This window comes from Chelonoidis abingdonii, chromosome 16, assembly GCF_003597395.2.
Source record: "Chelonoidis abingdonii isolate Lonesome George chromosome 16, CheloAbing_2.0, whole genome shotgun sequence".
NCBI classification, from domain to species: domain Eukaryota; kingdom Metazoa; phylum Chordata; order Testudines; family Testudinidae; genus Chelonoidis; species Chelonoidis abingdonii.
The window spans coordinates 4,903,905-4,917,318 of record NC_133784.1 but is presented as its reverse complement, the minus strand read 5'-3'; the positions used below and the strand labels follow the sequence as shown (position 1 = coordinate 4,917,318).

General features: G+C 43.0%; 1 protein-coding gene across 13 annotated transcripts in view; it reads right to left on the bottom strand.

Annotated features, from left to right (window-relative positions):
- BTRC (beta-transducin repeat containing E3 ubiquitin protein ligase) overlaps positions 1-13,414 on the bottom strand; it is a 173,703-nt gene that overhangs the window by 100,283 nt on the left and 60,006 nt on the right. Inside the window, exon 1 of one of the 13 annotated variants that reach the window (XM_075072933.1) lies at positions 6,561-6,644. The exons of the other annotated variants lie outside the window; for them this stretch is intronic. The gene's annotated coding sequence lies outside the window, so the exon portion shown is untranslated. Of the gene's footprint in view, positions 1-6,560; positions 6,645-13,414 lie in introns of those variants that run through there. 13 annotated transcript variants of the gene reach the window in all.

Here is a 13,414-nt window from a genome sequence, read left to right as displayed (position 1 = left end):
AGTATCTTCATATTAGCAGGAACACTGACTGATTGCACGGGAGTTTAGTGGGCAACCAACATTCAGATTTGTCTGGCTCACCTCTAAATTATGGTGAACCAGGTCATCAGATTCTGTGATCTCAGTGATAGCACCATTCCTGCTATGCCTCTGAGTGTTTTTGTTTGTGTGTGTTTGTTTTTTGGCGTGTGCTCTCTCCTTCTCTCTCCAGAAAAGCTGACTAGGATCCTGCACTACTAATGCCACCACCTATTTGGGAATATAGGGTGTTGAGGAGGAAGTATGAGCCATAAGAGACTGCTCCAGAAATGCTCCGCAGCTGACGATGGGCTCAGAAAACTAGGCTGGAGACTTCTGTCCTCTTCATGCTATGGTTTAAGCTGCGGATTCCTTGTCTGGGAACAGTGCTATTGCTTATCGAAGGACAGAGGCTCTCTTTGGGACGAACAACTGAAAAAAAAACGTCCTGTCCACATTGGCCAGGGAAGCAATACTAAAACATGGTGGTTGCTATCACAATTTCAACAACCATGTTGATAGCCTAAGGCTAGACTGTGTTGTTTAAGAAGGTTTGGAGGAATTCTGTACACACATCTAAAGTCAGTGTTGAACGCCACAGTAGTAATAGCCTTTAGGTCACAAACCCCTGCATTCAATAGCCGGGAGACTAGTCGGTTTATAAAGGCACAAGGGAAAGGTACTAGGGAGTGCTAGGCCAGTAACAGAAAGAGTTTCTGGCTATAGCAAATGAGATCAGGATAGGATTTTAAGGTGGAAGTTGCATCCCCTTTATGATCATCACCTCCCAGAATCCTCCTCACCCATCAGCACTCCTAACATACCCAGATCCCCCTTAGAGCTAGCTCCCAACTCCAAATTTCAGTCACTGGCTGGAGTATCTGTCAGCCAGGGAAGAGCTAGTACACCGCAAGCAGTGTGGTGAACTGGGGACTGTAGAGAGGAAGCAGACTGCAGGAAGCCATCAGTGGAGCAGCGTGTTGAGGTGCCTGCAGCAGGTGCTGTGTTATCAGCGAGGGTCTAGGTAGATTACAGCTTCTAGTTTCATTGAAGGAGAAGAAGAGAGCGGGAAGATGGCAAGGACATGAGCAAAGTTTGCTGAGAGATGGAAGAGAGGGAAAAAAACCCTCAAGGTAAACTGGTCCTGAGGATTCTAAGTAAATCAAGATCTGCAGACAAACTAATGAGCTTTACAAGATAGAACTCAGGAGGCACAATGAGGTCTGAGCAGCTGTAGTCAGGATTTTATAATGTAAATCAATACTAAACAGGCCTGATAACTCACTAAAACAACCCAAATCTTTGAGAAGTTTTCACACAGGGCCTCAGCTAGGAGAAAGTTATTTGTTAAGTCTGGTTTAGAGAGGGCTGTGAATGCCCAGGTTAAAACTGTAAAAGTGTGAAAAGGAAATTAAGATGCATCTTTGCACAAATAGCCCTGTACTTTTCTGCACAGTTTAATAACGCGAGTAGGGATTTCAGTTTGGTACTTCTGAAAACAGATTAACTGCTAGAGATACAGGATTTTGAAGTAATTTCAGGAACTGCTTTTCTTATCTATTTTAAAGATGCATTTTGAATATTCAATCCCCTTTCCCACAATAGCTCCAAAAATCCTATTTTTCCTCAAGTTTTGTATTTTAAAACATGGTTATTAAAAGTGAAAGCTCATCTTCCCCTTGCCTCTCAAACTGCCTTTCAATGTCATTGAGGTTAAAACAATGTCACAAGCCAGAAAATTCAATGCTTGGGTGAAAAATCAGCCTTTGATCTGGAATTTCTTGTTATCACGACGTGTCACAAGTTTCTCGGTTTCTTTTTCTTTAAACTAAAGATCTAATTTTAAAAGCGAGCAGAAGACCTTTTCACATTCATTATCTTTATAGGTGGCAACACTACGAGGTTGGCTGAACAAAGACCAGACAAAGACTGCCAAGTGCATATGGTGGTTCACAGCTTGGCGTCTCACCATTCTACAGTACCCACACAGCAGCTCCAATAGCAGACTATTAAAGAGGAGAGCTGCTCATGCACTTTTGTCAGCAAGTAAGTTACGCTTGGTGAAGACAGAATGACTGGAAAGCATTACACTTAAGAAACAAAGCACAGATGTTTCCAACTCTCACTTATTTCTCAGGAATAGGAAAAAGCACAATTCCAGGTGTACTACAAGCCTCCAAATAGTTCAGAAATAGCCATACCTGCATTCAAGTGAATTCCACTTGACAGAACAATGCCCAGTATTAGTCACCATTCAGCTTTCCAGTGGTAAAGTTAGACTATCATAACAGTGACCAGAAAAAAGTGACAGACAGTCCTATGGCACCTTATAGAGTAACAGACAAAAGCTTTCGTGTGTGAATACCCACTTCGTCCAGACTAACACAGCTCCCCTCTGAGACAGTGAGCAGAAAAATACATCTGTACATGTGTCTCATTGCTGAACAATGCAAGGGAAGTCTGCTCCCCTGTTTGAGGACCAGAATTTTAAGTTTGCTTCAGCATGACAAGTGATGCTTCCAGCCACGAGGGAGGATGACAAAAGGCTATCAAAAAGGTGTTTTGCAATCATAGCTCTAGAATGTGGCATTTGATGCTCATACATTAAGATGGTGCATGCATCAGAAATGTCATAGGTTTGCAGAAACTGCAACTGATGTGTAGCAAAGACAAGATGGAATCTGCTAGGGCGAAGGGGTGGGGACATAATCAGGAGACCGAAAGGCAGGTCATGGCTGAAATCCCAAACAACTTCTTGAATTGGGGCAAATCCTGAAATCCCATTTCCTCTAAGTGGCAGTGCCTTTCTTGGCCACCATCCTTACCAAAAGCAGATAGGATTAGAGAGTGCTTGTCCTGGAATGCATGGAGCATCTTCTACAAAGTAGGGCTAGCCTGCCTTTTGCACCCTTCATTCAAGTCCCACAAAGCATTAAGTGGTTACGTTTCCCCTCCCCCCGCCCCCGAGATTATCACTTCTATTTGCCCAGATTGAGAAGATAGAGACCACAGGTTTTAAACAAGGTCAGACACAATGTCGGTGGCAATGCTGGGAATAGAAACTGGGAATCCTGATTCCCAAACCTCTGCTTTAGTTGTTAGCCCTCCTCTCCAGCCTTCCCCTCCGAGGCCCACATGAAGGGTATTTGCCTTTCATAGTTTATCTGCCCTAAAATGGTAACTGTCTATTACAAAAGACCCTTTCCAAATACAATTTGGATTTAAGACTTCAGCCTCTAACTAACAGGATATAATTCCACAGCGTGTTATCCCAATAACCACCACAAATTCGTTTCATTATTTGACTCTCCACATGAAGTCCCCACGATTTCAAACACACCCTGTGTTACATGGCACACAGAGTCCGCAGGCTAAAGTGTCTGACGTGTGATGACATGCAGTATTTTCTGTATCTAACCCATGAACGCAATACTGGGATTCAGCTATAACAGATGGATGAATGCACTCGGGCTACCAACTGCACAGGGCTACCTTTAGCACTGCCTTACTCCTCCTGGTGGAGATCAGAAACCTGCCAACTGGGCAGTTGTTTTGATGCTGTGTTGCCCAACGCTAATTATAAAACAGTACAGATGCAGTCTTCTTCCACATGTGGGGAAGTGGGGGTGGGGAAAACTGTGTGCCTATGTAAAGAGCACAACTATTTTTTATGCTTTCAAATTCTTAATCCTGTTTGGAGCTGTCAGTGGGGGTTAATGGAAGCCTTGGATAGGAGAATTCCAATCTGGATGGCAGATGGATAGGTTGGTTATAGCTGCATAACTATGTCTTGCCTGCAGGCACAATTCAGAACACTGTTAAAGCAATATAAAGTCTCTGTCAAGCTGAACCATTTGGATCAGTAGCAAGGAGAAATAATAATAAAAAAAGGAGTTCATTTCTGGGCCTTGCACGTTTATGCTAGTATGCAGAAACTGATTAATTGTCATCGTGCGCTGGTCTGCTATACCTCAGATTTCTACTTCTGGAGTAGATTTTGCATGCTAATGTAATCATTCTCCCTCTTGAGACATTAGCAAATAATCAAATGAAAAACAGGATCATAATTTACTGAGATTCGGGCAATTCTCTATGCAAATTTGACTTGTTATTGCTGCTGCCTCGTTAATCTGAATGCCTTTGACAAACTCCTTTGATTTATGAACTCATGACAACTCCAATGTGTATATATTTTGCTAGATTGACATTATCATTAAGAGTGGGTGGACTGAGCTAACATGAATGGCTGATTTTATTCGCTGGTGTCTGCTGCTCAACAGCTGAGCATCTACTTCTCACAAGCCCCTGAGCGCCAGGCTCTTCCCATCTACCCATCCATTCATCATCTCGATGTTAATTGGCCCAGGCTTTAAGCAAATTTTCAACACGATTTAAAGGCACGATGACACTGATTACTGACCCTCTGCCATACGGTGCCTATTGATTAACCTGACAGAGATGATGTGCTTGAGGAAAACTAGGTGTGCGTGGACCTCGGGGGTGGGGGCGTGAACGTATTGTTTATGCAGATAAAACACTTGTCATTATCCCAAAGGCCAGAATTTGTGTAGCACTGGACCTTAAAACAAACTATTGCTTTAACATCTGCATCCAGTACAGAAAGCACTTGCTTGCTTTGCAAAAAATATTATAAATGCATTGTTACGTGCCAGCCTGTATTTTAATAGAACTCTCAGACAAATAGATCCCTTCCAATCAATTAACACCTGTTTTAACCAATGTGTGTACACACATTTTTTGAAATGCAAAGCTAAAGCTGGGTGGGTTGTTAGTGACATAAGCATATCCATTGCAAGGGAGTGAGGGCTTGTCTTCACTACTGCGCTAAATCGGTGCCATTGCGAACGGTGCAGCAGCATTAATTTAGCGGGTCTGGTGAAGACCTGATAAGTGGATGGGAGAGCGCTCTTCTGTCGACAGAATTAATCCACCTCAATGAGAGGTGGGAGCTATACACCACGTTAAGTCAATGTAAGTTACGTCGCTCAGTGGAATGGTTTTTTACACTCCTTAATAACATAACTTATGTCAACTTAAGTGACTACGTTCCATTAGTAAAGAATGGAAACACCATGTCGAACCCGAGATGAGATTAGCTGCTAGTCCAAGAACAACCTGATGTCAAATTTAGCTGTCCAGATATTTTTTTTGCCATCTTTATACATTTTTAATATTAAACAGTGAGATGTTTTATTTTCCCTCCCTCCAGAACAAGCTCCTCAGAGGAACCTCCACTTTGAACTCGTAGGTAAAGCTGCGTGTGTCACGGAAGTAATGGATTCCATGACTTTCTGTGACTTTTGAAGCAGCCACCGTGGCTGGCTCAGGGGCTACCCTAACACTCGCGGGGGGGGGGGGGGGGAGCTCTCCAGCAGCGGCTGGCATAACCCTACAGCTCTTGACCTAGGCGGAGGGGCCAGAGGGCTCTGTGCGCTGTCCCTGCTTGCAGGCACCGCCCCCACAGCTCCCATTGGCTGTGGATCCTGGCCAATGGAAGCTGCAGAGCCAGAACTCCTGGGAGGGGCAGCCCACAGAGCCCCCCTGGCCTTCCTTCCCTTTAGGACAGGGGTGGCCAACCTGTGGCTCCGTAGTCACGTGGCTCTTCAGAAGTTAATATGCGGCTCCTTGTATAGGCACCAACTCCGAGGCTGAAGCTACAGGCGCCAACTTTCCAGTGTGCTGTGGCGGGGAGGGGCTCACTGCTTAACCCCTGGCTCCACCACAGGCCCGGACTCCACTCCACCCCCTCCCTTGCTCCTCCCCGTCTCCCAAAGAGCCTCCTGCACGCTGTGAAACAACTGATCGGGAGATGCGAGGAGGGAGGGGAAGGCGCTGATTGGCAGGGCTGCCGGTGGGTGGGAGGCGATGGAAGCGGGTGGGTGGGGAAACTTATGGGGGGCTGCTGACATATTACTGTGCCTCTTTGGCAATGTACATTGGTAAATTCTGGCTCCTTTTCAGGCTCAAGATGGCCACCCCGCCTGAGGTGCTGCAGGGACACGTGGAGTCGGGTAGAGAGCCTGCCCGGGCCGCCACCTCCAGCACTCATAGGCGTCCTGGGCCACACATCCCTGGCCCAAGTTCTAGTCAGGGGTGTATAGTATAAATCACGGACAGGTCAAAGGCTGTGAATTTTTGTTTACTGCATGTGACCTGTCCACGACTCTTACTAAAAATACCCATGACTAAAACATAGCCTTATACATAGGTACATTGAGTGACCAGAGACTGAAAGTGAAAGTTGGTTCCTTAGAAAGGTCATCAAACAGTAGCTGAGCCCCACTAAAGCATTTTGGGGAATGTGCATACTTAGCCACAGGTACTATTATCCAATCCCGACACTGCACTCGGGTTAATCAAGAGGGGACACTTTAACAAGGTGAATACATTGGCATTCTGTCTGCTGATTGGTGTAATTTACAAGGAGAAGGAAGATGATGACCCATTTTCCCACCCAGCCCCAGGTTATATTTGCCAGTCAGTGCATATTGTTTTCTGTTCAAATTCAGGTCAGCACTCACCTAGTAGACAGGAAGTTTCACTTGTTCAAGCTGGATTTTTGGTTGTCCCACAATGGCAGCAAATAGGATTTTTCCTAGTTTGCATCAGCCTGTTGGAATAAGTGACGTGATGGAAGAGATGGAAAAACTGGCCTGAATTATTTTGTGCCTCTGCCAGCCAGAATATGGATTTAAAAAGAGGGAGGAAGAGGAATAAGTGATAGCAAAGGCCTTACATTCCCTTTCCAATAACCTTTGTAAGTGATAGATGAGTCCAAGAGCATTGTTATTGTTAAGGGACTGCCAGCATCCTGATTTTATAAATGCTGTGTGTCAGTTTATAAACATCTCAGCCATTTCAAACAGTGCTAGGATGAAACCTGGCACAGCCATGGCCAGACTGCAAGCAATATTTTCGTTTTAAAATCATAGCCTGAACACCATTTAACACATTTACAGCTGTTCCTGAGCGGCACAACGTGCTCAGATTCACACTTATTTGACTAGTCGCTACTCCATGTAAAGCAAGTCCTTAAAGTGAACTAAGTTATTGTGAGGAAAACAAGTAGCAAAAGGGGGAGTTTGAAAGTCGTACCCTCTACATGCTCAGTAAATAAAACGAATGACAACTGCAACACAGGCAGATCTACAACAGTGAAAATGCAGAGGTATGAATTATACCTCAACTGTCTTCAGCTTATGCAGCCCTGAACATTCATTGCTATGAGATCCTCTTTGAAGACACTGTAAATTGCAGTATGTAGGCACAAGGGGGTGACTTAAGCATGGAGTGACTGAATTAAGTTTCCTTGCTCTTGAAAGTTTAAAGTTAAGTGGTATTTTTGCAAGGAGTTTATGTTTAATTATTAGATGGAAGGAGCTATAGGGAAGAGAAGTGGGGGGCAAATTGATGCTTTCATTCCCCTCTTTTGCAGCCACTAATGTTAGAGAGAAAGACACAAGTTAAGCCGGCTCAGAGTCAGGTGTTTGATTTCTTAGACTGTAAACTGTTCAGGACAAGGGACAGTTTGGGTATTTGTACAGCACCTAGGACAACGGGGCCTGATCCATGACTGGGAAGGGTCCCTTAGATGCTATCATAATACAAACAATTTTCCAATCAAAGGTTTGAGCAATTTTTAATATGGAGAGATGCCCATCTCACAGAACTGGAAGGGACCCAGAAAGGTCATCGAGTCCAGTCCCCCGCCTTCATAGCAAGACCAAGTACCCTCCCTGACAGATTTTTGCCCCAGATCCCTAAATGGCCCCCTCAAGAACTGAACTCACAACCCTGGGCTTAGCAGGCCAGTGCTCAAACCACTGAGCTATCCCTCCCACCCAATTAAAGGTAAAAAAGTACAAAAAGGGTTCAGCAAAATTACCTAAAAAATTTGACACAATTCTACTCCCAAATACACAGAAGTAGACTCTATATATGTCTTCCTGGCTTTGTATTCAACCCAATAAATGCCAGATTAGAATGAATGTCTTCCCACAGCAACATGACATATCAAAACTTTGAGAAATTAAGGAGAATTTTCAGATCAAGTTATTCTTTTAATTAAATCAGTTATTAATTTATTAGAAAAATGAAGGTAGAGTTGTGGGATGTCTTAACACTACCAGCAGAACAGAGAATTTGATGCAACACACAGATCTTCAAAAGCCAGTGCAAATATTTATCAAAGATATTATGAAACAATGAAATAGTCTCAACAATATTAAGTTTGTTTTAACATAAACAGGGATCCAGGCAGTGAGAACACATCATTCACGGGAATTTAAATAGCTGGCTTTGCTTAACCAGAAATGTCTCAAAAACAGAGAGTAAAAATATGGCAAATGAGAACACTCTTTCCATGTTCCCTGGGAAGCAGCTTCATATTTCTGTTGTATGAATTTGAGAGAGTCAACAGTGGTAAATTTGTTTTTAATATTCAAGCCTTCAAGCCAGTTGGCCAAAGGCTCTTTATATTCAAATTTTTGTTGGTGCCTTATTTACACAAGCATCACATCCGGACAGCCTTTGAATATAATTTTATGTGGATTAAGGAAAGAACATTTGCTTCTGCTAATAAGGACATCTGGTTATTTTTGTAACTCCCAGACATCTGCATTAGGCAGCGATACTTCCCCATTCTTCATAAGAAGGTTAGAGCAAAACAAACCTTAATGGTTCATGTTGGCACCCCTCGGTCAGCCAGGGTCTGCTTTAAAATCTTTTTCCTGAATAATAAAATCAATTAGTCCCTTGGCAGGTGTAAGTGTGGTATTTACAGTTTGCATTTTGCATTTCAAGTTTTCTATGGTACATCAAGACAATCTACATCTTTTTAGGAGCCCAAAACCTATTTTTCCAAAGTGCACATGCCCCTACGTTTGTGTGTGTCTGCGTATGTACATGTACACACACATCGATTCAATTCATGCTAGCAATAACATAGGGTAAACTTCTGAAGACCAGACAACTGAACTTATCAAGGACTGGCCTTGAGGGTATTTTTGTACTATGCAGTCATCCTCTGCTTTGGTCAGTCTCACTCTGTGCACTGGCCTCCCCTTCCCTCCCCCAACAAACCAGCTTTGTCCCCACTCCCTAGGACAACCTTAACGATTTCTCTGATCTTTCAAATTTCTGTTAATATGTCCCACCATCGATTTCAGCTTTAGTTAATCTGTCTTTAAGATTGGAAAATATTGTCACGCACAATTCATGGAGGCAGATTTATCAAGAAACAGAAGCACTTCAAAAGGGAAGGGGGAAACAAATGATTTGGCTCTGTTCCTCACTGGTCTGCTTTACTGTATTCCTTCATTTAATGAACACAGAAATGCATTTTTAACACTGAATTTCAGCATCTGAAAACACCAAATTTTAGGATCAGTCACTTTCATTCCGTTTGTTTTGGGGCTTTTTTTATATGAATCAAAGCTTTTACTAGTGCTTATCTATTCTTGAACCAGCTGCTTTCTTGATTTTCCCCACATGGGGGGAAAAATATCACAGTCAGACATTAAAGATTGTACACATAAGCTAACATCCCAAAGAGGTGTCAAAAACATATTTCTAGTACTAACAAGAGTTAGCAAGAGCCAACAGGTCTGGGGAGAGGGTTTTTTTTTTGAACTTTTTATTTATTAAAATTCTCTAGACACAGGTTAACTTTCTTTGCTCAATATTTATTATGGTTTCATCTGCATGGGAACTGCAAGTGCTTTGATAAATGGACTGTAAGGTTGGTTAGTTTCACAGCAGACTCAGTGCCCTTTGCGGAAGCACTACTTTCTAAGGATATGTCTATACTTAAAACACTACAGCAACTCTACACTTAAAACATCACAGCAGCGCTTCATGGAGGCACTTACTACAGCAATAGGAGGGGTTCTCCCATCACTGTAGTAAATCCACCTCCACGAGAGGCGGTAGTTTCCATTCACCCAGTGCAGTCAAAATGGGGACTTAGGTCGGCTTAAGGACATTGCTCAGAGGTGTGGATTTTTCACACCACTGAGCGATGTAACTAGGCTGATCTGTTTTTCTAATGTAGACCAGCACTAACTTCTTACAGCAAAACCCCTCAGCAAGGAAAAATACAGCCTCACTTGTCACAATACTAGAAGTCCTGTCACACCATGATTGTCTCTGGCCTTTTTTTATTTTGATTTTAGTATCTCCACTCCCAGTTCTCTCCAAAATAGAGACAACAATGCTGCTACTAGTCATCTCTTTTCCTCAAACTCTTTGGCTGGCTTCTTAAATCCAAACACATGAGCTTCAAGCTCATCATCCTCACCATACACCCCTCTATAATCTTACCCCTTCTTTTAGTCTCCGCTCTGATTTTCTCCCCAGATGCTCCATTTCACACCTTCATTCACGTTGTCCCCTGAAACAGAGAAGTGACTTGCCCAACGCTGCAATGGAAGCTAGTGGTGGGAAAGCTACAAAGCCCCAAACACCTGACTCCTAGGCACTGCTCTAACCATCAGACCACAGACCTTCCTGAAAATATTTGATTAAATAAAAGCATTTCTCTACTCTAAATGTACTTCCTTCCCAGTGATAACCAAGAGTAACGAAAAGTTATATTTGCTAAGATGGACATAACCTTGGACTAAGGGTCAAACTTAGCTAACTTCTAGTACATTATTATTATTAATTTCTACGCACTACCAAGGACAAACTCATTGTGTCTAAATGCATCTCAGCCTTCTGAGCAACAGCAAGCAACTAACGTACCCTTCTAATGAAACAATGGAAAATGAGGGTGTGGGACTAGAGATCGTCTATACAATGTCTGGCTAGCCAATATCACTGTGCCGGAACAACGGCTGCAACACAAGGAACAAAGTCCATGGGCTATTCTGATGCTTTGACGTAACAAAATATGCGCGAAAGAACGAAACATCCCTATAGAACACTTTTAAATTAAAAACTCTGCTACTGGGTTCTGCCATAAAAAAATCCAACATTGAAACAGCACTCTCTTGAGGGGGTGTTCAGAGATGCAATTGCACATCTCGCTTCCCTGACTGGGGACGAAGAGTTGCCACTGCTGCAGTGACTATAAAATGAGGTGAGTAATAGAGCAAGCAGAGAATGAAGGGTAAAGGCGTGTGTATGTAATAGCTCATATTCAGATGCCTTGGGGCTAGTTTCTAAAGGAAATGATACAGCTCCAGGCCACTGGCTATTGAGATCCACTATTCACAGCCTTTTGCTAGGACATGAATGGCTTATTAAACTGACAACATATCTGTTTTAGTTAACTTCTTGGTGGGGAGGGGGCCAGGAAACAAAATGTACTTAAATACTGATTTTTTTTCCCCAGACTGAATGCCTTTCATCCAATAAGACATTCAAAGTAGTGACCCAGCAAATGGATTGAAAAAGCAATCTTCCGTCTCAGTGCCACATTATCATTCCTATTCAGTATTCTTGGTGAGATATCTCAATCAGCTGGATGTGTGTGTAAGTGACAGCGCAGCCCACTGCTGGGTTAATTAAACATTTGACTTTAACACCCTCCCCATCATTAAGCAAATAAAAACAGATAATTCAAACTGCACTTCATCCGCAGAGTACACAACACACATGTCAAAATTAAGAGAGTCCAAGGCCCCTGGGGAGTTCTGCTCGGGAGCTAATCAGTTTAAATCTTATCTGGTTTATCAATTATTCTATTGATTAAAGTGGGGTGATTATACAAAACGCCTTTTTGCCACATGGGATAGATGTCAGCAGAGCAGCACAATGCACATAGGCTCAAAACTGAGTTAAAAGAGATGGACAGATGTATAAGAGTTGATTAGTACATGTTGGGGATCTGCAGATGGAAGAACTGATTCTTTGTTTTAGGCAAGTGAACTGAAGTGCTCCTCATCACAGAGTCCCAATGCTGTTTCCTTAGCTAAAGTAAAAACAGATTTATACACTGAAAGTTCAACCCATTTTCTAGGGCTGTAAACAGAAGACCGTGTGCCTGGTATTTGAAACATGTTTCATAGATGCACGTCCTAAATATATTCTACAGCCATGTTCTGCTAACTTGGACAAACCTTGACCCAATTTGGCTGCATCAGTCTTCCACAACTTCTCTATTGCACATAGGTACTGACACAGCACCCTCGCTATTCCCATCCTTTGTTCCCCCTACACAACCCTGCAGATGCAGCACAGTCTCTTCAGAGTAACCTCTTCTAATTTCTATCAGCTTTCTAAGCAGAATAATGCCAAGTTCTTCCTCTTCCATCCCCCTCCGCCCACATTGTTTTGTTGCAGCCTTCATTCTGTCATATCTAAATTGGATGGTAAGCTCTCAGTCCCAGGGCCTTGCCTACAGGGGGCTGGCTACCACATCTCTGGGTGGTGAAAAAATAGAACTCCACCGTCATCTAGAACAGAACAATTTAAATCTGCTATGTAGAGACAGAAGAGAACACACCCCTTTCATTCCCATGGACTCTCCCAAAACATATAAAAAACAGAGGGGTAGCCATGTCAGTCTGGATCTGTAAAAGCAGCAGAGTCCTGAGCCACCTTATAGACTAACAGACATATTGGAGCATGAGCTTTTGTGGGTGAATACCCACTTCATCGGATGCATGTAGTGAGCATTCACCCACGGAAGCTCATGCTCCAATATGTCTGTTAGTCTGTAAGGTGTCACAGGACTCTCTGCTGCTTATATAAAAAACAATTAGCCCTAAAATCAGGGTCAGTTATTTTTGAACTAAGACTTTTTTTCCCATAAAGTTTCCCCACAGTCACAGCTCTGCTGGTGTTAGCCATGGTCAGAGTGCTAGTGTGGGCCATCTGCCGGCATTTTAACTTCCATATTGCTTCGATCCATTCGGAACAGGGTTGGGATAGTGGTTAAAATCCTGGCAGCTGGCCCACACTAGTGCTCCCACTGTTGCCAATGCTGGTGGAGCTACAATAGAAAGACATTTTAAGAAGAGAAGGCTGCAGTAGACAAGGCCCTGCGGTATTTTCTTGACCCTCACTTTCAGGAACAGGATTATATACCATTCTCTATTGGCACTACATGCGCGTCCAACTAGACTTTAGCTTCTTTCCTTCGTATAGCCCTTCTCTTCTTTTGAAGCAGACTAGAAAACCTCCATTAGCATGCTGTATTTTACTCTCACCACTACAAATACTGAGGGTGCTATTTGTAATTGTATTCTTTTAAGAGGTTTGTTCTCTGCAGCTGTTTTCTGCTTGCAGTGTATTTTGTGTAATCAGCACATCATCATAAATACATTGGCTGTTCCCCTGAGGGGAGCTGTCAGTGTTTAATTTACAGAACAACCTGGCCAATGTGAATTCTAACACTACAGCACTATGGCAAGAAGTTACTACACTCTGA